Below are 25026 nucleotides of genomic sequence, written 5' to 3'. Positions count from 1 at the left end.
AAAAACATTAAAATAAATTAAAACACATAAAATGCAATTAAAATACATAAATGATATATATATACATATACACACACATACACACATATATGTATATATAGGGAGTGGTACTGAAGGGACTACTGAGGTAAAAAGTAACATAGAAGGCATAAAATCAGTGTCAGGCTCTACCTTCAGTCCCTCCCAAAGGCTCTCCGGAACAAGATCATTTTCAGAAGTCTCTGGAAAACCATCAGGAAAGGAGCAGAGCAGCCTTCTTGGGGTAGGGAATTCCAAAGCTCGGGGGCCACAGCTGAAAAGGCTCTCTCCCACGTGCCTGCCAGTCTAACGTCTTTCACTCCAGGCACGCAGAGGAGACCTGAGGCAGATGATCTTAAAACCTAGGCAGGTACATATGGGCGTAAGCGGTCCCTCAGGTACATTGGTCCAAGGCCATTTAGGACTTTAAAGGTCAGAATCAGCACTTTGAATTGGGCTCGGAAACAAATTGGGAGCCAGTGGAGTCAATAAAGCACGGGGGTGATATGCTCCCTGCGCCATGCTCCAGTTAACATTCTGGCTGCTGCATTTTGAACCAACTGTAATTTCCGAACCATTTTCAAAGGCAGCCCCACATAGAGTGTGTTACAGTAATCAAGCCTCAATGTCACCAATGCATGTGTCACTGTGGCCAAGTCATCTGCTTCCAGGAATGGATGGAGCTGGTAGACTATTTTGAGATGGCCAAAAGTACTCCTAGCTACCGCAGCCACCTGATATTCAAGCAACAGGACAGGATCCAGGAGGACTCCCAAACTGCAGACCTGCTCCTTCAAGGGGAGTGCAACCCCATCTAGAATAGGTTGCAACGAGAGCTTGGAAAAGTTACTTTTTTGAACTACAACTCCCATCAGCCCAATCCAAGCTTGGAAAAGTTACTTTGAACTACAAACTTCCATCAGTGACCATGCTGGCTGGGGCTGATGGGAGTTGTAGTTCAAAAAAGTAACTTCTCCAAGTTCCGGTTGCAACCCTATCCCTGGCGCAGTTTTCCCCTTGACCAGCAACACTTCTGTCTTGGCTGGATTAAGTTTCAGTTTGTTAGCCCACATCCAGCCCTTCATAGCCTCCAGACACCGGTTTAGGATGAGCACTCCCTCCCTGCAATCAGTTGGTAGGGAGAGATAGAGTTGAGTATCATCAGCATATTGATGACATTGTACTCCAAATCTCCAGATGACCTCTCCTAGCAGTTTCATATAAATGTTAAAGAGCATGGGAGACAGAATTGAACCCTGCGGTACCCCATAGGCCAATGGCCAGGGGGACAAGCAGTAGTCTCCCAGCACCACTTTCTGGGTCCTGTCCATCAGGTAGGACTGGAGCCACTGTAAAACAGTGCCTCCCAATCCCATCCCAGCTAGACAGCCCAGAAGGATACCATGGTCAATCGTATTGAAGGCTGCTGAGAAGTCCAGCAGCACCAACAGGAATGCACTCCCCGTGTCTGATGCCCAGCATAGGTCATCAAGCAGGGCAACCCAGGCAGTTTCTGTCCCATGACCAGGCCTGAAGCCCAATTGAAAAGGGTCTAGATAGTCCGATTCATCCAGGAAAACCTGGAGCTGATCAGCCATATAAAATAAATTAAATAAATGTATTTATATTAATGTTTTTAAATGTGTTGTAACTTGCTTGGAGACCTTCAGGTGACAACAAACTAACAAGCCTTCATCATCATATATTAAAAAATGCACATGTGTTCAAATGTCATGGAAGCCTAGCAAAAGAGTGTACAAATCATATATTATTTTATTTTTTATTTATTTTATTAGATTTTTGTACCGCCCGACTAGCATTAGCTCTCTGGGCGGTGTACAACAAAATATAAAAATACAAAACATCTCAAAATCTCATAATAAATACAGCATAAACATATATAAAAACAAGGAATCAGAAAACAATTACAACAAAATTTAAAACTAAAGCAAGATAATATTAAAACGCCATAGCAAAGAGGAAGGTCTTAACCTGGCGCCGAAAGGACAACAATGTCGGCGCCATACACACCTCTTCGGGGAGACTGTTCCACAATTCGGGGGCCACCACTGAGAAGGCCCTAGATCTTGTCACCGCCCTCCGAGCCTCCCTATGAGATGGAACTCGGAGGAGGGCCTTCGATGTAGAGCGTAGTATACGGGCAGGTTCATATCGGAAGAGGCGTTCTGACAAGTATTGTGGTCCCGCGCCATATAGGGCTTTATAGGTTAGAACCAACACTTTGAATCTAGCCCGGAAGCATATTGGCAGCCAGTGCAAGCGAGCCAGAACAGGTGTTATGTGTTCCGACCGCCTTGTCCCCGTTATTAATCTGGCCGCCGCATTTTGTACAAGCTGTAGCTTCCGAACTGTCTTCAAAGGCAGCCCTACGTAGAGTGCATTGCAGTAATCCAGTCGCGAGGTTACCAGAGCATGTACGACTGATGTTAGGTCCTCCCTGCTCAGATAGGGACGTAGCTGGGCTACCAGCCGAAGCTGGTAGAAAGCACTCCGTGCCACCGATGCCACTTGGGCCTCAAGTGACAGGGAAGGATCTAAAAAGACTCCCAGACTACGAACCCGGTCCTTTAGGGGGAGTGTAACCCCATCCAGGACAGGGTGTGTATCCACCATCCGATCAGGGAAGCCGTTCACCAGCAGCATCTCAGTCTTGTCTGGATTGAGCTTCAGTTTGTTAGCTCTCATCCAGTCCATTATCGCAGCCAGGCAATGGTTCAGCACATTGACAGCCTCACCTGAAGAGGATGAATTGTCCGGAACATGGCCTTGTTCTTTATTATTGGATGAGTTTCAGTTGGTGCAGCTCGAGGAAGTGGACAAGGTGCTTGGAATGGTCCGGGCAACCATGTCTGTTCTGGACCCTTGCCCATCTTGGCTAGTGAAAGCTAGCAGGGCTGGAACCACCGGCTGGGCCAGGGAAGTGGTTAATGCCTCCTTGAGAGAGGGGGTAGTCCCAAGTAGCCTCAAGGAGGCAATAGTGAGACCTCTATTAAAGAAACCTTCCCTGGACCCAGATAATTTGAACAACTACAGACCGGTGGCGAATGTCCCCTTTTTGGGCAAGGTTTTGGAGCGGGTGATTGCTAGCCAACTCCAGGTGCTCTTGGATGAAACCGATTATCTGGATCCGTTTCAATCCGGTTTTAGGCCCGGTTTTGGCACTGAAACAGCCTTGGTCGCCCTGTATGATGACCTTTGTCGGGAGAGGGACAGGGGGAGTGTGACTTTGTTGATTCTCCTTGATCTCTCAGCGGCGTTTGATACCATCGACCATGGTATTCTTCTGGGGAGACTCGCGGAGTTGGGAGTTGGGGGTACTGCTTGGCAGTGGCTCCGCTCCTACTTCGCGGATCATCGCCAGAAGGTAGTGCTTGGGGAACATTACTCGACACCCTGGACTCTCCATTGTGGAGTCCCTCAGGGGTCGGTTTTGTCCCCCATGCTTTTTAACATTTACATGCAGCCGCTGGGTGCGGTCATCAGGAGTTTTGGAGTGTGTTGTCATCAGTATGCTGATGACACGCAACTCTATTTCTCCTTTTCATCTTCCTCAGGTGAGTCTGTTGATGTGCTGAACCGTTGCCTGACCGCGATAATGGACTGGATGAGAGCTAATAAACTGAGACTCAATCCAGACAAGACTGAGACACTGTTGGTGAACGCCTTCCCCGCTCAGATGGTGGATGTGCATCCTGTTCTGGATGGGGTTACACTCCCCCTGAAAGAACAGGTCCGTAGTCTGGGGGTTCTTTTTGACCCTTCCTTGTCTCTCAAGGCTCAAGTGGCCTCGGTGGCACGGAATGCGTTTTACCATCTCCGTTTGGTAGCCCAACTACGCCCCTATCTGGATGGCGACGACCTCGCCTCAGTTGTCCATGCTCTGGTAACTTCGAGATTGGATTACTGTAATGCACTCTACATTGGGCTGCCCTTGAAGACAGTTCAGAAGCTTCAGCTAGTGCAGAACGCGGCAGCTAGATTATTGACGAGGACCAGTCGGTCTTCGCATATAACTCCTGTTCTGGCTCGCCTGCACTGGCTACCTATTTGCTTCCGGGCGAGATTCAAGGTGTTGGTTATGACCTATAAAGCCTTACATGGCATGGGACCGGAATACCTGGTGGAACGCCTCTCCCACTATGAATCTACCCATTCGCTTCGTTCGTCATCGAAGGCCCTCCTCCGGGTACCAACTCATTGTGAAGCCTGGAGGTTGGTTACTAGATCTAGGGCCTTTTCTGTGGTGGCCCCCGAGTTGTGGAATAGCCTCCCCGAAGAGGTACGCCTGGCACCTACACTATTATCTTTTCGGCGCCAGGTAAAGACCTTTCTATGCTCCCAGGCATTTTAATCACTTTAATCTTTTTAGCTTTTTAATCTTGTATACTAAGTCTTTATTTTTATTTTCTGTTTAACTGTATTTGTTTTTATGTCATATATGTTTTTGTGATTTTATTATTGCCATATATGTATTTTACCCTATGCTGTTTACCGTCCTGAGAGCTATTTGCTAAGGGCGGTATATAAATGCAACCAAATAAATAAATAAATAAATAAAAGGAGAAATAGAGCTGCGTGTCATCAGCGTACTGGTGGCAACGCACTCCATAGCTCCTGATGACCACACTCAATGGCTTCATATAGATGTTGAAAAGCATGGGAGACAGAACCGAATCCTGCGGGACTCCACATTGCAGAGCCCACGGTATCGAGCAATGTTCCCCAAGCACAACCCTCTGGAGACGACCCGCTAAGTAGGAGCGGAACCACTGCCAAACAGTACCCCCAACTCCCAACTCCCCAAGCCTCCCCAGAAGGATACCATGGTCGATGGTATCAAAAGCCACCGAGAGATCAAGGAGGATTAACAGAGTTACACTCCCTCCGTCCCTCTCCCGACATAGGTCATCATACAGGGCGACCAAGGCTGTCTCAGTGCCGAAACCGGGCCTAAACCCCGATTGAAACGGATCTAGATAATCAGTTTCATCCAATAGCGCCTGGAGCTGGCCAGCAACCACTCGTTCCAAGATCTTGCCCAGGAATGGAACATTTGCTACTGGTCTGTAGTTGTTGAAATTTTCCTGGTCCAAGGAAGGTTTTTTCAGGAGTGGTCTTACTGCCGCCTCCTTCAGACAGCCAGGGACCACTCCCTCTCGTAAAGAGGCGTTTATCACTTCCCTGGCCCAGCCAGATGTTCCATCCCTGCTAGCTTTTATTGGCCAAGAGGGGCAAAGATCTAGTACCGATGTGGTTGCACGTACCTGTCCAAGCACCTTGTCCACATCCTCGAGCTGAACCAACTGAAACTCATCCAATAAAACATGACAAGACTGCACTCCGGACGCCTCATTCGAATCATCTGCTATAAACTGGGAGTCTAAGTCCCAGCGGATGCATAAGATCTTATTCTGGAAGTGTCCAGCGAACTCATTGCAGCGGACCATCAATGACCCTACCATGTCCTAAGGGCTAGTATACAGTAACCCTCGGACAACTCTGAACAGCTCCACTGGGTGGGAAAGAGATGACCTAATATTGGCAGCGAAATATTGTTTTTTCACCACCCTCACCGCTTCTAAATACTGCTTAGTGGAAACACTTACCAGCGCATGATTGCATCCATCAGGAGTTCATCTCCACTTCCGCTCAAGCCATCTCCTATCTTGTTTCATCGCTCTCAGCTCAGGGGTATACCACAGAGCTGTATGAGCTCTACACAGGAGAGGGCGCGCAGGAGCGATCGTATCAACAATATACCTTGTTTTTTGCCCACTGAGCAGTACATTATTCTCATAACAACTCTGGGGTTGATTTAAAAAACAGATTGTGGCTTGCCAAAGGCCACCCACTGAATTTCATAGCTGAACCTCGACGCCAAACAAATGACAGCAGCCAGCCACTATGCCATACTGGCTCTCACACAAACTATGGAAGTGGAAGAAATAGCAGATACAAGGAAGTGGGGGAGACTAGGAAAGAAGAAGTGGATGGATAAAGGATGAGAAGATGGAGTTGTGATGATCCCACCAGCTGGCTCTACCTGTGATACTCCCACCAGGGCCACCACCTGTCAGGATCTTGGTTTTTATTTGTTGTCTCACACGCTCTGGCACAGATCTCACAAGATCCCACTGCTAGGCAGCACCACCAGTCACTCCCTGTAAACAATACTGCTACAGACTTCGCCTTAGTCTCCCTATGGCTTGTTACTTTGTGTCTGGGTGCCCTTGCTGTCCCCAACCCCCTTGTATCTTTGTCTATAAAGCATACAATCCTGGGTTGCTCTGGATACTTGACGATGTTTATTTTATTTATTTTTATTTATTTAATTTAATTTATATACCGCCCTAAGCCAAAAAGGCTCTCTGGGCGGTGTACATAGAGGATAAACAAGAAAATATATGAATAGAACAAATATAAGAAAATCAGAAAGCAAAACAAACAAAGAACAAAAACCAAACAACATCAGAATATACCAGTAATGAAATACTGTTTTAAAATACACTATAAAACATTTTTTTTAAAATAGAATATTTAAAAAAATTTTTAAATGCCTGGGAGTATAAAAAGGTTTTCACCTGGCGCCGAAAAGATAGCAGCGTCGGTGCCAGGCGTACCTCATCGGGGAGACTATTCCACAATTCGGGGGCCACCACCGAAAAGGCCCTGGATCTAGTCACCGCCCTCCGAGCTTCTCGATGTGATGGCACTCGGAGGAGGGCCTTAGATGTCGAGCGCAGTGTACGGGTAGTTTCATATTGGGAGAGGCGTTCCACCAGGTATTGTGGTCCCATGCCGTGTAGGGCTTTATAGGTCAAAACCAGCACTTTGAATTTAGCCCGGAAACAAATAGGAAGCCAGTGCAGATGGGCCAGAACAGGTGTTATATGAGCGGACCATCTGGTCCGCGTCAATAGTCTGGCTGCTGCATTCTGGACTAACTGTAGTTTCCGAACTATCTTCAAGGGCAGCCCAACGTAGAGCGCATTGCAGTAGTCCAACCTAGAAGTTACCAGAGCGTGAACAACTGAGGCGAGGTCATCACTGTCCAGATAGGGACATAGCTGGGCTACCAATCGAAGATGGTAGAAAGCGTTCCGTGCCACCGAGGCCACCTGGGCCTCGAGAGACAAGAAAGGATCGAAAAGAACTCCGAAGCTACGAACCTGTTCCTTCAAGCGGAGTGTAACCCCATCAAAAACAGGATGAACATCCTCCATCTGGGCAGTGAAGGCACTCACCAGCAGCGTCTTGGTCTTGTCTGGATTGAGCTTCAGTTTATTAGCCCCCATCCAGTCCATTATCGTGGTCAGGCAACGGTTTAGTACGTTAACAGCCTCACCTGAAGAGGATGAAAAGGAGAAATAGAGCTGCGTGTCATCAGCATACTGATGACAACGCACCCCAAAACTCTGATGACCATATCCAGCGGCTGCATGTAGATGTTGAAAAGCATGGGGGACAGTACCGATCCCTGCGGGACTCCACAACGGAGAGTCCAGGGTGTCGAGCAGTGTTCCCCAAGCACTACCTTCTGGTGACGACCCATCAAGTAGGAGCAGAGCCACTGCCAAGCAGTACCCCCGACTCCCAACTCCGTGAGTCTCCCCAGAAGGATACCATGGTCGATGGTATCAAAAGCAGCTGAGAGATCAAGGAGAATCAACAGAGTCACACTCCCCCTGTCCCTCTCCCGACAGAGGTCATCATACAGGGCGACCAAGGCTGTTTCGGTGCCAAAACCGGGCCTAAAACTGGATTGAAATGAATCAAGATAATCAGTGTCATCCAAGAGCCCCTGGAGCTGGCTGGCAACCACCCGTTCCAGGACCTTGCCCAGGAACGGAACATTCGCCACAGGTCTATAGTTGTTCAGGTTATCTGGGTCCAAGGAGGGTTTCTTCAGGAGTGGTCTCACCACCGCCTCTTTTAGGCAGTCAGGGACCACTCCCTCTCTTAAAGAGGTATTTATTACCTCCTTGGCCCAGTCGGCGGTTCCGGACCTGCTAGCTTTCACCAGCCAAGAGGGGCAAGGATCCAGAACAGACGTGGTCGCCCGCACCAGTCCAAGGATCTTGTCAACATCCTCGAGCTGCACTGACTGGAATTCATCCAATAAATGGGGACAAGACCGTGCTCTGGATGCTTCATTAGGACCAACTGCTATAATATTGGAGTCTAAGTCCCGACGAATGCAAGCGATTTTATATTGAAAATGCCTGGCAAATTCATCACAGCGGGCTACAGATGAATCTATAATGTCCCGAGGGCCAGAATGTAAAAGCCCTCGTACAATTTTAAAAAGCTCCGCTGGGCGGGAGAGTGATGACTTAATAATATCAGCAAAATATCTCTTTTTTGCTACCCTCACCGCTGCTATATACTGTTTTGAACAGGCACTTACCAAGGCATAATTACATTCATCGGGAGTCCGCCTCCATCTGCACTCAAGCCTTCTCCGCTCTTGCTTCATCGCTCTCAGCTCCAAGGTATACCATGGATGTTATAATATCTCCCTTCACCGCTGCCACCATTTATTTGATACTGTTTCCCTCCAGCCTTGGTAATTACCCTGCCCTCCCTTCTGGTCTGTGTATCCCCAGCCAAGGATCAGGCTTTTGGTAAATCAATAAAATTATTTATTTGATAACACCAGATAATAGCAAGATTACTTTAGGAATGTTCAACAAGCATATGGTTTCATTTAGTGTCACTCTTTATGTTTCCAGTCTTATATATTCTTCCTAAATACCAGCCAAATATAATCCAATCCACAACCAACTCCAATCCACACTCCACAACCAATCACCAACTACCCCCAGAACTCAACTGTCATCCTCTCATTTATACCTTCAGCCATTCAAACACTCAGCCAATCATCATCCAACATTCCCCAGCATTCTAGCCCATGTACTCCCCCCTCTAACTCAGTCACTTACCATATATCACTTAATAAACCCGCACTTACCATATTTACAGATATTAAAATACAGGGACATCACAGGAGTACAGTGGTAAGAGATGGGAGGTCAGAGGAAAGAGAATGAAGACAAGGTGCAGGAAAGGAGCCATGAAATGTTCTGATGTACAACTTCCAGGTGAAAGTTGTCCAAAAGACCAACAAGGAGTCAATGCAGAGCTTGAAGTACTGATAGGATGCTCACTCCCAGAAATTCACTTTCTTCAGGAGTTAATGGGCTGCTACACTCTGCAACAGCTGATGCTTTTGCACAATGTTCCATTATTCTGAGCCTCTCACCCTCCTCAGAAAGGCTTTGAAGGCAAGAATAATGATTGATTGGCACATCTACATCTGATAACAAGGTTGCAACTTTCTTGTTGGAAGGACTTTGGGTCTTCCAAGCAGGTGTTTATTGTGGTGTCAGTGCTCCTCATGCATACAAGGTGGGGTTTTTTGTAGCACCCTCATGATATTGTTAGCATCAAAATGCCTTTTCCCATTTAATCCAGATTTACTCTTACTAGGGGAAAACCAACAAGTAAACAAACAAACAAAAGAAAAACCTGTTGCCAATGAGCTGTTTGCAAATTAAGCCCTCATCCGAAAGCATCAGAGTGAAAAGTGTCCCAGCTTATTCCTGATGTTTAATATTTCATTTGGAGTTTGAGTTCAGGAATACTCCAAGGTTGCAAGCTGGAATACTGGGGGAGGCTCAACCCAACAGTAACAAGATCAAAGTATTTGTCACATTGGGTTACATCCAGGTGCTTGAGCTTAACAGACTTGTTAGTTGGATTTGCCATTTGTTACAATAAAATAAAAATAGATGGCTTATTGGAGTCAGTATTTTAAAAAAGATTTTAAAAATAGGTGCAGGGATATTTTAAAATTCAAGTAATTCAGCTTATGAATTTACAGGTATTTAAGGTTGTAGTTCAGGGAAAGAATCCTTGGGCTTCAACTGGGAGGAAAGGTGGGATATAAATCAAATCAAATCAAATCAATCAATCAATCAATCCCCGGTATGGTTGAACTTGAATTCCCATTAGCTCCAGCCAGCATGGACAGTAGCCAAGGATGATGGGCATCTGGAGGGTAATCCAATGGACATTTACTTGAAAGTAAGTCTCATTGAAGTCAGGGGCTATTACTTCTGAAGAAACAGGGTTAGGATTGCCTTGCACCTGTAGTGCTGAAAATAAATGTGACTGACTGTAGAGAATAATGAATAAAGGAATAATACACTTTAATATACAAACCAGCTGATATACATATCATTGTCTGCTTCAATGTACAGTGTAATTAATACTTCAGTTTCAAAGTACTGTACATAACTGTTAGCAAATTACACCAGTGCTGTTAATTAGTTCCTTAACTCGTTAATTATAGGCTTTCACAAAGAGACTTTTAAAAAAGAAAAGATAATTATGCTCAGAGACAAAAGGTAGACTAGGGTAACTTTAAGGTGGTGGAAAATTGTGGAGGTTCATTGTTGGCAAGGCAACAACATACTGATGACATCTCTTTCCTCACTCTTCTGCCCCTCCTCTCTCGTTCAGGAGTGTTATTCACTTGCACGGATTCTGTGATGCAAACCTGCTCAGTTTTATATAGAACAAAATAAAAGCAATATGAGGCCAATATTTTAAACAAGACTCATCCTTGGCATTAGTATAGCACTTGTGAGTGTTCAAAGCACTCCACACACACAATCTTTGTTAAGATTCTTACAACTACCCTGTAGGGCAGGTCAATGTTGTTATCCCCATAGTGTAACTGAGGGCCTGAGGCTCAGAGAGAGATAGGTATGTTGATATTTATGGGGAAATGGCAGGTAGGCCATATTATGTGTTGAGAGAGACATGCCTAAGGCATCTAGTAAGACCATGACAGAGGCAAGATTTGAACCAGAGATTTTCTCTCTCTTTTTAGCTTATTGTCTTTGCCATTACACCAAATGTGAGAAATTTCAATTTTGTACTATTTCATCTGAATACCAGTTGAATTCCATAAAGGAAGCCACCGACCTGAACTTACAAGATCTGAACTTACAAGTGGTTCATGACAGATGCCATTGGAGATCGCTCATTCACAGGGTTGCCATAAGTCAGAATCAGCTTGAAGGCACATAACAACAACAACAACCAGTTGCTGAGAATCACAGGTGGGGAGAGTGCTGTTGCGTTCATTCCCTGCTTGTGGGCTTCCCGGAGGCAACTGGTTGCCCACTGTGAGAACAGAATGCTGGACTAGATGGGCATTTGGTCTGATCCAGCGGGGCTTGGTAGCTGTGTGGTTGCTTCAGAATTACTCCACATTGTTATGACACAGGTGTAGAATCCAAATGAATGAATGGATCGACTTATCTAGCTTTCTTGTTTTAATTTTTATTGTGTGTGAAGAAGAGGTGAATTCAGAAAGGGTGGACAATCCAGTCAGAATAAAGACTCTGACCGTACAATCCTATACACCTTTCCTAGAAAGTGAATAAGTATAAGACTGCAGCCTAACAGTGTAATCTTAAAGATGTCTATTCAGAAGTAATGTCCATTGAGTTTATTTATGTTGTAGATTTATAAGATGCCTTAAAAAAATCAATTTTCTCAAGGCAACATACAAAAGAAAATCAACAAAATACTTTAAAATCGAATACATATCAACACTGGTGCAACAAAACCTAGGAAAATACCAAACACATTCTTTAGGGAACAGCAACAACAGTAACATTGTAAAAGCATAAAGGCAGCTCCAGCATCAAACCCTAATACTACTGATAAAAGGATATTTGTATTTTGCTGTAAAACTGAATACTATTTGTTAGAGTGTTTTCTGTATACACTGTACACAATACACTTTATATTTTCTGTATACATAATATCTTTTTTGTTAATTAATTACTTGTCAATGATAAAAAAAGTTTTGTACAATGGAATGAAATGAAATAGAAAAAATGCATATCAGCTTTAAAAATAACAGAATAGACAAGAACAATAAGAAACAAAAAGCAATAAAATACTTTCAGTTCCATCATTCTATTTAATATAAAATCCAAATAGAGCCATGGGTGCAAGATAAGAACTTGCCCTCTTCATTACAAACAGGACTTGCTATTTTGTAGTGAAAATGGAGGCATTCATTGAGACTTACTCTTCAGTAAATGAAGATAGGATTGTAGCCTAAATCTCCTCGGCTAATTCCCCCCCCATGTTGATGAAGGTGGTTTACAAACACAGACATTCAACATGGTCTTCTGCCTAGTGCCCAACAGCAAGGGGTTTCTTCTTCAGCTGAGCTCTCTGACATGTGGAGCAGGATCACTCCACTCATCTTGGAGATTGGATGACAAGATAGGCCAAAAGGATGGGCTCCATACAGACAGGGGCAAACCGATAAGAGCCTACGGGAGTAGGTACTTGACATGAATAGAATCGTCAGAGACAGGCCTAAAGGTGCCAGGGATTGGAGTTCACACAATGAATAGTTAGCACATTGGAGATAATGGTCACTTCAAATGAATGGGTTAGTACTGATAGCAGAGATGAGGTGGTAATGAGGAAACTATGGGAGCTTGTGTCACAGGCTCCTGTGAAGGGCCATAGAATGTGCTCAGTTTGTTAAGAACATTATTCAGATGTTCCTTTCTGCTGTTAGGCTGTTTTTGACTTCTTCAAATAGATAGTGCTTTGTTGTTGTTGTTGTTGTTTTGTTTCTCTTGTCCCAAAGTGCATATTAATAATTTAGTACTCACAACGCATCCTGTTTCAGGCTGTTAATCCACCTTGCAATGAATCTGGTCAAGATGATAATTAAACATTAAATAATTAATTCAGGCAGCAATCTGGCACCCAGATACACATGTTTACGTCTCACTGAAGTCAGTGGGGCTTGGGCATGCAGAGACAGGCGCATGACTGGAGCCACACAGTAAAGGAAACTGATGGGCAGACTTTGGATTGCTGTGGGTGTAGAGTTGCAAAGAGAGCAGTTGTGGGGGCAAGGAAGCTCACTGGTGTAAAGACTGAGCTTGGAACACCTGTGAAGCCTTTAGATGTTAATGTCAATTATTTCAGTGGTGACTGCCCCCCATTGGAGCTGGTAAGGTGGAAGGCAGGGAGGCCTACAGGTGGTGTATCCACACCCAAAGAAATGTAGAGCCAATTAATTCCACTTTTATCCCCATCCTCCTCCCTGTTGAGTCCTACAAGGGCAAAACTGAAACTAAGGAGGAGGAAGCAGACAGTCTTGGTCACCCTCTGGATTGGCTGGAAGAAAGAAGTCCGGCTGGCCTCGAGGAACTGAGACTGTGGTTGGTGTGGCAGTGCTCCATTTGCCCCAATGGATCCGACTCCACTGAATGATTTGCTATGTGACGCCACCCTATGGGCCAGTTCGGAGAAAGGGCGGGTACAAAATCAAATAAGTATAGTTATGATCCTAACCCCATTTACCTAGAAGTAAGGTAATTACCTTGAATTCAATGGGATTCACTTCTGAGTAGACGTGGTTAGGATTGCAGCCAAGGTAAGCAAGTAAATAAACACATATTGAATACAACCAGTATAGCACAGTGGAGAGGACAGCCTGGCTGGGAGTCCAGAGTCTGTGAGTTCAAATCCCCACTTGTGTCTCCTGGGCGTCAAGGGGCAGCTAAAGATCACCCCCACAGTGAGTGGCTCAGGGGTTACGTGCCCTGCCACCTGTGCAGCCGTGGGCAAGCTGCATAGTGCCAAAGAGCCCATTGCCCCCCAGATGGCAGCTGCAGACAAGGAAGGGGCTGACTTGTGCAGCTGTGGCAAGCTGAGTAGGCCCTAGGCAGCTGGGGAGGACTAGCCTCAGAGGGAGGCAAGGGTAAACCCCCTCTGAATACCGCTTACCATGATCGGGATCGACTTTAAGGCAGTCCATTTCATTTTTTTTTTATTTAAGGGAGAGTTATTTTTTCATATGCCTGATATTCTTTTCCTATTTATTTATTTATTTAATATTACAATTTGTATGTTGCTTTTTGGCCAATAACAGCCCCCCCCCAAGCAGCTTATAGAACAATTTCACACTCACTCACTCACGCACGCACGCACACACGCACGCACGCACGCACACACACACACACACTTAATCAGCAAGATACTACCAATCCAATAAATGAACAGCAAAAGAATTGAGAAATAAAAGCAACCCTCCCCAGAAGAAACCTGCAACCACAGGTGTAGTCCTCCAGGGTCTGGGGGGAGGGCTTAGACCCTTTACGTTTTTGGAAGCAGGGTCCCAGAAGGGTCCCTGTGTCTCCAGCATCATATGAGTCAATCAGCATGAAAGGGGAGTGTGTTAGCCACTGAGAAGAGTCTTCTAACATGCTTCCTTGCCCTTTTCAGAGTGAAAGGAGGTGAGTCAGCCACTGAATCAAATTTCTCACTCATCCCTAGAGTGTGTACATAGACTAAAATTGCCAACCACGGGGATGGGGTGGGGGAATCCAGCTTAGCCACTTTCCTGCTGTTCCCTCCCCATTACCTTTTCTATTTTATTTTCAGCATCTTTTTATGTGCATGTGCATTGCACAAGGATGCCTTCATGCTGGCTCAGGGGAAGCTGGTATCTGTATGTATGTGTGCTTGTGAGAAAACCAGATGGCTGTCTGCTTCTTCAGTGCACTATGCCTTGCTTTTGTCTTCTAGCTTAGACCTCCCCACTGTGAGCAGTGGCAAAGAAGAGCATTGTTAGCCGCCTTTCATACTTGTCACAGACAGCATGGCAGAGCAAGACTGTGGGGCAGAAGCCTAGGGCCTCACTCAGCAGAATAAGCAGGAGGGCCCTCAAATGCAACAGGGCTAGCTCAGGACATTTGGAAGAAAGGTAATAGTGAGCTGCCATAAGACCATTAAGCCCAGAGCATGAAATTACCCAACTGCACCATTGCTGGCAGGCCTGGCTATCTGGTAGAGGAGTGCTCTGCTCTGCTCTGCTCATTCATTTGAGCAGCCTCTGCCTCCAGTCATGGCCAGAAGCGATCACTTGACCTGATGCAGCATAGGCTAGCCAGCAGAGAAGGAGAAGTAAAGAGCAAAAAGCAGCAGCAGCTGTGTGGTAGGAAACAGAACAGGGTTCAGCAAAGGCTTTTGACAGACTATGAAAGGAAGGACATGGTCTGCCTTCTGTCTTAAAGTTTATATTAGAGTAGAAGTTCAAGAGCAGTGTTGTGGTATTATAGTAATTTTTGCTCAAAATTTGATGGGGAGAGGAGGGAATTTTCAGTTGGTCCAGAACCCAGAAATGTCTGCTTATGACCAGTGGAAGCTGATTTCTCCATGTCAGTGGGCCAGTGGAATGTACTCCAGTTTTTAGTCTGAACTTCCAAGGAGCTGTCCAAGGTGCTGAAGCACACTTTGTCTCCCCAGGGCACATCCCTGCTGGTCCTGCTTTGCACCCTCCGTGAGTGTTTTCAATTGGCTTGGATGTGTCCTTGAACTTGGAGCATGCCTCTTGCTTTCCTGGATGGAGGATAGATATTGGGTGTGTAAATGTGTGCAGAAACAAGTCTACTGTACAAATGCCAGGCTCAGATGACCTCCCACAATACCCCTAAAGTATCATGTAATGCCTAGTTAGATCTTACTGAGTAGACCTCATCAATGTGATCGAATCCGGTTGTCTTTTTACAGTGAACTTAGCAGGCATTATTTTAATTGGATCTACTACACAGCACAAATGCCCCTTGTCTTAAGAAGAAGGGGGTGGGCAAACCACTCCAGTGATTACTTTATTAAAATGCTATCGCTGAAATTGAATTAAAAAATGAAAAAGGTATTTTAAATTTATTTAAAGCATTGAAGCATATAGTTTTGTCCTAGTTTTAACAAAATATTCATGAAGCAACATCTGTTACAATTGATAATGGCATAAAAAAAGCAAACATTTCTTCTGAATAAGTCCTAAAAGCTGCCTCACAAATCCAAAACTAGAATTTAGAATTTTTAATTAAAAAACAACAACTAGAAAATATGTGGTCCTTACTGTTATACTTCGAAATGCCATTACTTTGGTAAACTACTATACAAGAGAGTCATCTGCATTCTCTGAACGGGGTGGAGATTTAAAAATTATATAGTGGCCTACAGACAATTTGGTTAAATATCAATAAATATGCATAATTCACTTGTGCCATGTGTTCGTCCACCTCCGAGACCTGCAGTCTCCAACATTTATCTGACATTGTCCCCATCAGTTCATTGATGTTAACACCACAAATCTCTTGCCTAGGCTATTTGAGACCTTTTACTTCATCCCCACTTTCAACTGTCTCTACTGCAGCCTTTCCCAACCAGTGTGCCTCCAGATGTTGTTGGACCACAACTCCCATCAGCCTCAGCCAGCATTGCCAATGGTCAGGAAAGATGGGAATTGTGGTCCAACAACATCTGGAGGCACACTGGTTGGGAAAGACTGCTCTACTGTGTCACTTCCTTCAAGCCATATACTCTCCTTTTGCCTCCTCTGAGTAGGAAACAAGGGATTCTGTGTATATTTTATGCACATTTTTGAACTGCATTGCAAAATTTGGAGAAGCCTGAAGTTAGGGATGGAAAGATCTGTCAGTTTTGGTTCTCTCTGTTTTTCAGGTTTCCAGTCTTAAATTGAGTTCTGTAGCAATTTGTGATTTTTTTAAAAATCCTCATGAAAATTCTTCATCATTTAGGTGTAAATCAGCACAGTTTACTAATGAACACATCTTGCAAGCAATCTATCCTAATATAATGAATATTTGTATGTTATTTTTACTAATCTATTCATTTTATGCACACTTTCCCCTAACATATGCATTCTTGTAAACATTGATCGGTTGGAGAACTGCATCACAAAATTGGGATAAGTGTGAATTGTGAAAGATAACTGTATTTTGGTTCTTACATTGTTTTGGAAAGTGAAAATTTGATAGATTCAGCTTTAAGTGCGAACTGAATCAAATTTCCCACCCAACCCTGTGTGCAATCCAATAGATAGCTGTATTCTGATTGACACTGAAGTCCAGGACTGACAAATTTGTTTGGATTGCTTTAAATTGCAGACCAAAGAAACTTCTCCATCTCTATCAAATACAAAATAAAGCATAAAACTATAAAGCCAAAAGCAACATATAAATAACAAGTGAACAAAACATGCAGCATCCTCAAAGTTAAAAGAAAATCAGATTTAAAAAACGGAGAGGATTAAACTACATGGCTTCCTTTCAAAGCAACTGAAGTTTTGGGTTTGGGAGATTTCTTGGGACTTTCATTGGCAAAACAAGGGAACTCTTTATGGGTGTGAAAGAAAAGGTAATCCTGCTGTTTGCAAGGTTCTGTCCAGAATGGGATAGTAATCTAGTTTCCGACCACATGTAAACTCTGAGGTATGAAGATTCCAAAGCAGCTTTAATATCAAAATATGTTTGGGCTTGGATCCCAAGATATTTCTCCATTAGGACAAAGATGGGGAACCTGTGGCACTTCAGATATTGTTGGACTTCATCTCCCATCAGCCTCAGCCAGTACAACCAGTAGTTAGGAATGATGGGAGTTGGGGTCCTACAATATCAGAGTGCTTCAGGCTCCATATCCCTACCCTAGCTGAAAGCCTCTTCCATTCACAGAAGGATTATTTCTGACTTAGTGAACAAGCACAGCATGAGAAAACTGACATAAAAAAGTTCTTCCATATGCTTAATTCTTGATAAAGAATTATTATTATTATTATTATTATTATTATTATTATTAATTATTAGATTTATATCCTGCCCTTTCTCCCAGTAGGAGCCCAGGGCGGCAAACAAAAACCCTAAAAACACTTTAACAAACCATAAAAACAGACTGTAAAATATATTAAAACAAAACAACCATTAAAAACATATTAAAATAAAGCACTTTTTAAAACATATTTAAAAAGCTTCAAAAACATCTTTTTTTAAAAAAGGGTTAAAAGCATATTAAAAAGCAATTCCAGCACAGATGCAGACTAGGATAAGGTCTCTACTTAAAAGGCTTGATGAAAGAGGAAGGCATTGGCATAAGACTTGACATAAGTTTTCTCTCAATATCTTTTCATGTTCCGCTAGGGTTTATTTATTTATTTATTTTTATTTTATTACATTTTTAGACCGCCCTATAGCAATAAGCTCCCAGGGCGGTGCACAGCATAATAAAACAGGTTAAAATACAAAAACACAATAAAACATAATTAAAAATTTTCAATTTTAAATTCAAATTTTAAAATTTTTAAAATGCCTGGGCGAAGAGATAGGTCTTTACCTGGCGCCGAAAAGATAGCAAAGAAGGCGCCAGGCGTATCTCATCAGGGAGGGCGTTCCATAGTTCGGGGGCCACCACTGAGAAGGCCCTAGCTCTAGTTATCGTTCTCCGTGCCTCCCTATGTGTTGGGACACGGAGAAGGGTTGGAATATTACAGCCTGTAATATTCCTTATTCACCGTGTTCCTCATATTGCAACACAACCCCCAATGCATTGTTGCGCTGCAATTCAGGGCCACAACTCAATGGCAGAGTACAGCCTTTGTACACAAAAAGTCCCATGTCCAGTCCCAGATATCTTCTTGGAAAGATATCTGTGTGAAATCCTTGAAAGCCACTGTCAGTCAGTGTAGGCAACACGGAGCTAGATGGACCAATGATCAGACAAAATATAATGCAGTTTTCTATGTCTTCAGCTAGCTATTGTGCAGGAGTTCGTGGAACAGTGCTAATACTTTGGATCATCCCAAACTATTGACAATTGTGTCTGTGCCCTCCCCTCCCCTTCTCTCTTCATGCATGCACGTGTGCACATGCAAACACACACTTATATGAAAACCACTACCAATAATAACAGCAGATCTAACACACCAGCCCAAATCCAAGAGAACATGTTCCTCTGGCCAGTGCTTCAGTTTTGGTTATTAACACTGCTTCTTTAGAATCACATCATTATAATCAAATACCAAACTTCAGATAATTACAACAGATGGCACTGGGTGTAGTGTGATGTAACTTTTTAAGGCAAGCAGAGGAAACCTGTGGTCCTTCAGATGTTGCAGGACTACAACTCTCATCATCCCTGACCATTTGCCATGGCAGCTGGGGCTGATGGGAGTTGTAGTCCAGTCTGTGTCCAGTCTGAAGGGTCACAGGTGTTTTAGAAAATGCTTTTTTTTTTCATGCCAAGAAGCTAAATCAATATATTCTTAACCAGATACAAATTAGGAGTCATTTCATTTTGAATGTATCTCTCTCCCCCCTCCCCAATTGGCATTTGGTTTACTATCTTTAAACAGTAGATAATATTTATTATTTGATTTATATCCTGCCCTTCCTCCCAGCAAACAAAAGCACTAAAAACTTTAAAACATCATAAAAACAATATTTAAAACACTTTAAAACAAAACATCTTTAAAAACATTTCTTAAAAAAAGCTTTCAAAACATCTTCTAAGATTAAAAACATTTCCAAAAGAAGGTTTAAGAACATTAAAAAGCAATTCAAACACAGACGCAAACTGGGATGAGGTCTCAACTTAGAAGGCTTGTTGAAAGAGGAAGGTCTTCAATAGGTGCCGAAAAGATAACAGAGATGGCGCCTGTCTAATATTTAATGGGAGGGAATTCCAAAGGTTAGGTGCTGCCACACTAAAGGTCCGCTTCCTATGTTGTGCAGAACGGACCTCCTGATAAGATGGTATCTGCAGGAGGTCCTCACCTGCAGAGTGCAGTGATCGACTGGGTATATAAGGGATGAGACGATCTTTCAGGTATCCTGGTCCCAAGCTGTAGAGGGCTTTGTACACCAAAACTAGAACCGTGAACTTGGCCGGGTAGCAAATGGGCAGCCAGTGCAATTCTTTCAGCAGTGGAGTGACATGTTGGCAATATCCTGCCCTAGTGAGCAGTCTTGTTGCCTCATTTTGCACCAGCTGCAGCTTCCGGACCAACCTCAAGGACAGCCCCACATAGAGAGCATTACAGTAATTCAGCCTGGAGGTTACCAGTGCATGGACAACAGTGGTCAGGCTATCCCGGTCCAGAAGTGGTCACAGCTGTGTTACCAGCCCCAGCTAGTAAAAGGCACTCCTAGCCACGGAGGTCACCTGGGCCTCTAGTGACAAAGATGGATCCAGGAGCACCCCCAGACTATGGACCTGCACTTTCAGAGGGAGTACAACCCCATCCAAAGCAGGCAACTGACCAATTATCTGAACGCGGGAACCACTAACCCACAGTGCCTCTGTCTTGCTAGGATTCAGACTCAGTTTATTGGCCCTCATCCAGCCCACCACCGAGTCCAGGCAGCATTCAAGGGCTTGCATGGCCTCTCCCGATTCAGATGTTACAGAGAAATAGAGCTGGGTATCATCAGGATACTGCTGACACCTTGCCCCAAATCTCCTGATGACCGCTCCCAAGGGCTTCATATAGATGATAAACAGCATAGGGGACAAGATGGTACCCTGCTGCATGCACAGCACAACTACCAGGGGGCCAAAAGACAGTCACCTAATGCTATTATCTGAGAACGACCTTGGAGATTGGATCGGAACCACTGTAATACAGTGGCTCCAATACTGTACCCATCTCACCAAGTTGGCCCAGAAGGATACCATGTCAGTGGTATCAAAAGGCACTGAGATATCTAGTAAGAATAACAGGGTCGCACTCCCCATGTCTTTCTCTCGATAAAGGTCATCCATCAGGGCAACCAAGGTCAATTCAGTCTCATAACCAGGCCTGAACCCAGACTAGGATGGGTCAAGATAATCTGTTTTATCCAAGAGTACTTGCAATTGCTGCACCACAACTCTCTCAACCACTTTCCCTAAGAAGGAGGTATTTGTGACCGGTTGGTAGTTGTCACAAACCAATGGGTCCAGGGTGGGCTTTTTCAGGAGCGGTCGTATGACCGCCTCTTTCAAGGCAGCTGGAACCACTCCCTCATGCAATGATGTGTTGACCACACCCTGGATCCCCTCGGTCAATCCCCTTGGCAAGCATTAATAAGCCAAGAAGGGCAATGGTCAAGAGGACATGTTGCTGGCCACATCAATGCAAGCACCTTGTCTTTGTCATCAGGCTGCATCAACTGAAACTGTTCCCAAGAAGTTGCAGCAGATGTTGCACTGGACACCTTATTGGGGACTACGGTAGATGTGGATGGGGCATCAAGACTGCTATGGAGGCGAGCAACTTTACCCTCAAAGTGCCTTGCAAACAATTCACAGTGGGCCTCCGAAGGGTCTAAAACTCCATTTCCTGGAGTTGATGTCAACAGTCCCATGACAATATGGAAAAGTTCCACTGAACGGCTACTTGAGGATGCGATGAAGGCAGAGTAATGGGGTTTCTTCGCCGCCCTCACTGCCACACAATAGGCATGGTTATGATGTTTTATTTGTGCCCGATCAGCCTCACAGCACATCTTTCACCACTTGCGCTGTAGCTGTTGTCCAGCCTGTTTCATTGTCCTTAGCTCACTGGAGTACCAAGGTGCAAACCAGGCTCCACAATGCTGGAGACGGCATTTGGTGGCAAACATGTCAAGAGCCCGATGCACCTTGCTGTTCCACAGCGTGACAAGGGCTTCAACAGGGACACCTGCTCTATCGACTGGGAACTCCCCCAGGGGATTCAGGAATCCTGTGTATTCCATTAGTCTCCGGGGGCAGACCATCTTAATCTGTCCACCACCCCTGCAGGGAAGGATCAGAGCCATAAGTCTAAACTTCACCAGGAAGTGGTCTGACCATGCCATAGGGTTACATCCATCCCCCCTATCTCCAGTCCACCCCTTCCTCCACCTGGAGCAAAAACCAAGTTGAGGGTGTGCCCTGCCTTATGATTCGGGCCAGTGACAACTTGAGACAGCCCCATGGTCATCATGGAGGCCATGAAGTTCTGAGCTGGAACACTAGAGGCAGCCTCAGCATGGACATTGAAATCACCCAGCACTATCGTTCTGGGCTCCTCCAACACCACAGCTAAGATGGCCTCTGCCAGCTCAGTCAGAGAAGCTGCTGGGCAGCAGGGTGGACGGTACACCAGCAGCAACCCTAGTTTACTGTCTCCTTGGCCCCACACCAGGTGCAGGCCCTCACAACCAACTCCAAGACAGAGTGGTTTCCTGGTGACAGAGATGGAAGTTCTGTAGATCACAGCAACTCCTCCCCCTGTCCCTGCAGCTTGTCCTGGTGTTGCACCGAGTATCCAGGTGGGCAAAGCTGGGTCAGATCAACTCCTCCCAGCTCACCCACCCAGGTCTCAGTAATGCATACCAAATCGGCACCTTCATCCATGATCAAATCATGGACGAGAGTGGCCTTACTGTATACTGATCTGGTACATACATATCTACACACCATGCAGTCCATTTACATGTGTCTGTATAGTCAGTTATTCAATTTTCTGCTACCTTCTGTCCACCATGCCCCCCGTCCCAATTGGTTTGGGAATGACATGCTTTCAAGATGTAAAACTCCACATAGCATGAAACATAATCCATTGACTACAGGAATTGTAGAGTGTTATGGGTTTATATTTCATTTTATTATGTCAAAGGTTCTATAGGCAAAAATTTGCAACAGTTAAGTAGTATGACCTTCACATTCGTCACATGAAATTCAAGGCGCAAACATTAGTATTAATACTTAAGCTGCTTGCACTTGGCCTTCAGGGGAAAAAAAGTTAATCTGACTGCATCTCACAAATACGGTAAGTACAGTCCTACTTAGGACAACTCAAATAAACAATTCATTTTGATAATATGGATATAAAACAAATTTACATTCTTTGTACAATAAACTATCATTAAACCATATAAGCTCATATTAGCTTTTTAAAATATGCAACCCAGAGTCAGATATGATAAACATTTCCAGTGCAATCAGATATTAATAATATAGCCAGCAGCCAATACTTTATTATTATTATTATTAGCATTTATTGCATACATGAATTAGTATACCAAATGGTATTTTGCTGTTGGTCTGCTTAGGCAAAACACTATGGGTTGGATCCAGACTTCCCATGAGCAGAATTCCACTGGTGGGGTGCTCCCAGTGGTAGGAGAGGGAGGCGATTTTTACTGACTCCTCATAACTAGCTTAGAAAATATAGAGACAAGGTGACTATTTTTTGACAAACGATAAGTACTCAAGGTTTGCAAAAACATGATCATAGGTACTCCTCCCTATTCCTTTGTGACTGGGTCCATTGAATTCAGTGGCAGTCAATGACCCATATTTGCAACCCATATTAGTACTGTCTGGCCACACAACTAACTGCCAGTCTCTTAACTTTCTAACTGTATACATTGCAAATATGGCAAAAGCTCCAAACCAGAGCTGCACTGCATAGTCTTTACTCGTGCAATGCAGCACTTTGCAGTTCCTATCCGTACAGTTTCCTTTTTATTAATGTACAAACAAAACATGATGAATTAAACATGCTATTGCATGCGATTTTTGGCAAGCATCAAATATGAGGTAATTGAAGATAGTTATTATTTCCAGCTGTACAGCGTGAGTGAGTGCACAGTCACATTTAAATTGCACTGGCCGAAATAAGCAAGGTATTTAGGTGGTAGTGCTGTTTTTTATAAATGCTGTCCTTTAACATTAATTCTGAGAAAAATAATTCTGAGAAGAGAATATATCTTAGATTACATAATTGTCACATAAAGTAGCCACATATAACCTAAAGTGACTTCTGAGAAGAAAATATAACAGTGAAAAGAAATTATAAATACTTACTTGAGTACAGGCACCCACTGAGTTTTCAAAGTACTTCTTATACAGCATCCTCACCATTATTATGTATTTATTTATTTATATAGCCACATCCGTATGTAGAATGCAGCCCCTGTCCCAAAGGGACAATCTGGAAGCACACACAAGGGAGATTGCCGTGGAAGGAAATGGAGGCAGGATTTTAAAAAAGAGAAGAATATGCAGTTATTTTGTTGCCAGGACCAGCCCTGCCATTAGGCAGTGAGGCATCTGTCTTACATAGCAGATGCTGGAGGGCAGTGGCTTCCCTGCTGTTTTTTTCCTAAGTGTTCCCTGCCCCATTATTTCCATCCTTCTGAACTGGCAACCCAGTAGTAATACTTCCTTGCTGCTATCCTGTCTGTCCATCCATCAATCTCACTTTGTTACCTTCTCCCAACAAGAGGATACTCGAAAGACCATCTTACCCCTTATATATCCAGTTCATCACTGCACTCTTTACCAGGAGGCCTGTTTCACACAACTATAGGAAGTGGACCTTTAGTGTAGTGGCACCTACCCTTTGGAATCCCCTCCCTTTAAATATTAGACAGGCGCCATCTCTGTTGTCTTGTTGGCACCTATTGAAGACCTTCCTCTTTCAGCCAGCCTTTGAGGTAGAGACCCGTATCCCAGCCTGCATATCTATTTGAATTGCTTTTAAGATATTTTTAAAAATATATATCACTTGTTGTTTGCCATTCTGGGCTCCAGGCAGGCTATGATAAATAAACAAATAAAAAAAAATAGCAGCATAATAGGAAAGACCCCTGAGTAAGCAAGCAGAAAGAGAAGCAGTCAGCTCAGGCCACAGTTCAGTCTGACATTAGTTACAGCAACAGGGCCATCAAAATAATTTTCTGGTGTCCCTAGGGCATACTACCCTGAACACACCCGATCTCGTCTGATCTCAGAAGCTAAGCAGGGTCAGGCCTGGTTAGTACTTGGATGGGAGATCGCCTGGGGATACCGGGTGCCGTAGGCTTAGAGGAAGGCAATGGTAAACCACCTCCGAATACCTCTTACCATGAAAACCCTATGAACATATATATATATATATATATATATAAAGATTCATAGGGACTCCTTAAGTCATAATCAACTTGAAGGCATATAACAACAACAAAGCCCTGGTGTGTGTATGTAGGGATGTGGGTGGCAGAATACAAGGGCCATAGCTCATTGGTGGAGCACATGTTTTGCATATAGAAGGTCCCAGGTTTAATTCTTGTATCTGCATGTGGG

At 44.1% G+C, this 25026-nt stretch overlaps 1 pseudogene; it reads left to right on the top strand.

Annotated features, from left to right (window-relative positions):
• Positions 1-24648: 24648 nt before the first annotated feature.
• On the top strand, positions 24649-24766 carry LOC133375780 (5S ribosomal RNA; annotated as a pseudogene).
• Positions 24767-25026: the final 260 nt, after the last annotated feature.

This window comes from Rhineura floridana, chromosome 1, assembly GCF_030035675.1.
Source record: "Rhineura floridana isolate rRhiFlo1 chromosome 1, rRhiFlo1.hap2, whole genome shotgun sequence".
In the NCBI taxonomy this organism is placed as follows: Eukaryota; Metazoa; Chordata; class Lepidosauria; order Squamata; family Rhineuridae; genus Rhineura; species Rhineura floridana.
The sequence above is the reverse complement of the archived record's forward strand: the minus strand, read 5'-3'. Positions and strand labels throughout refer to the sequence as shown.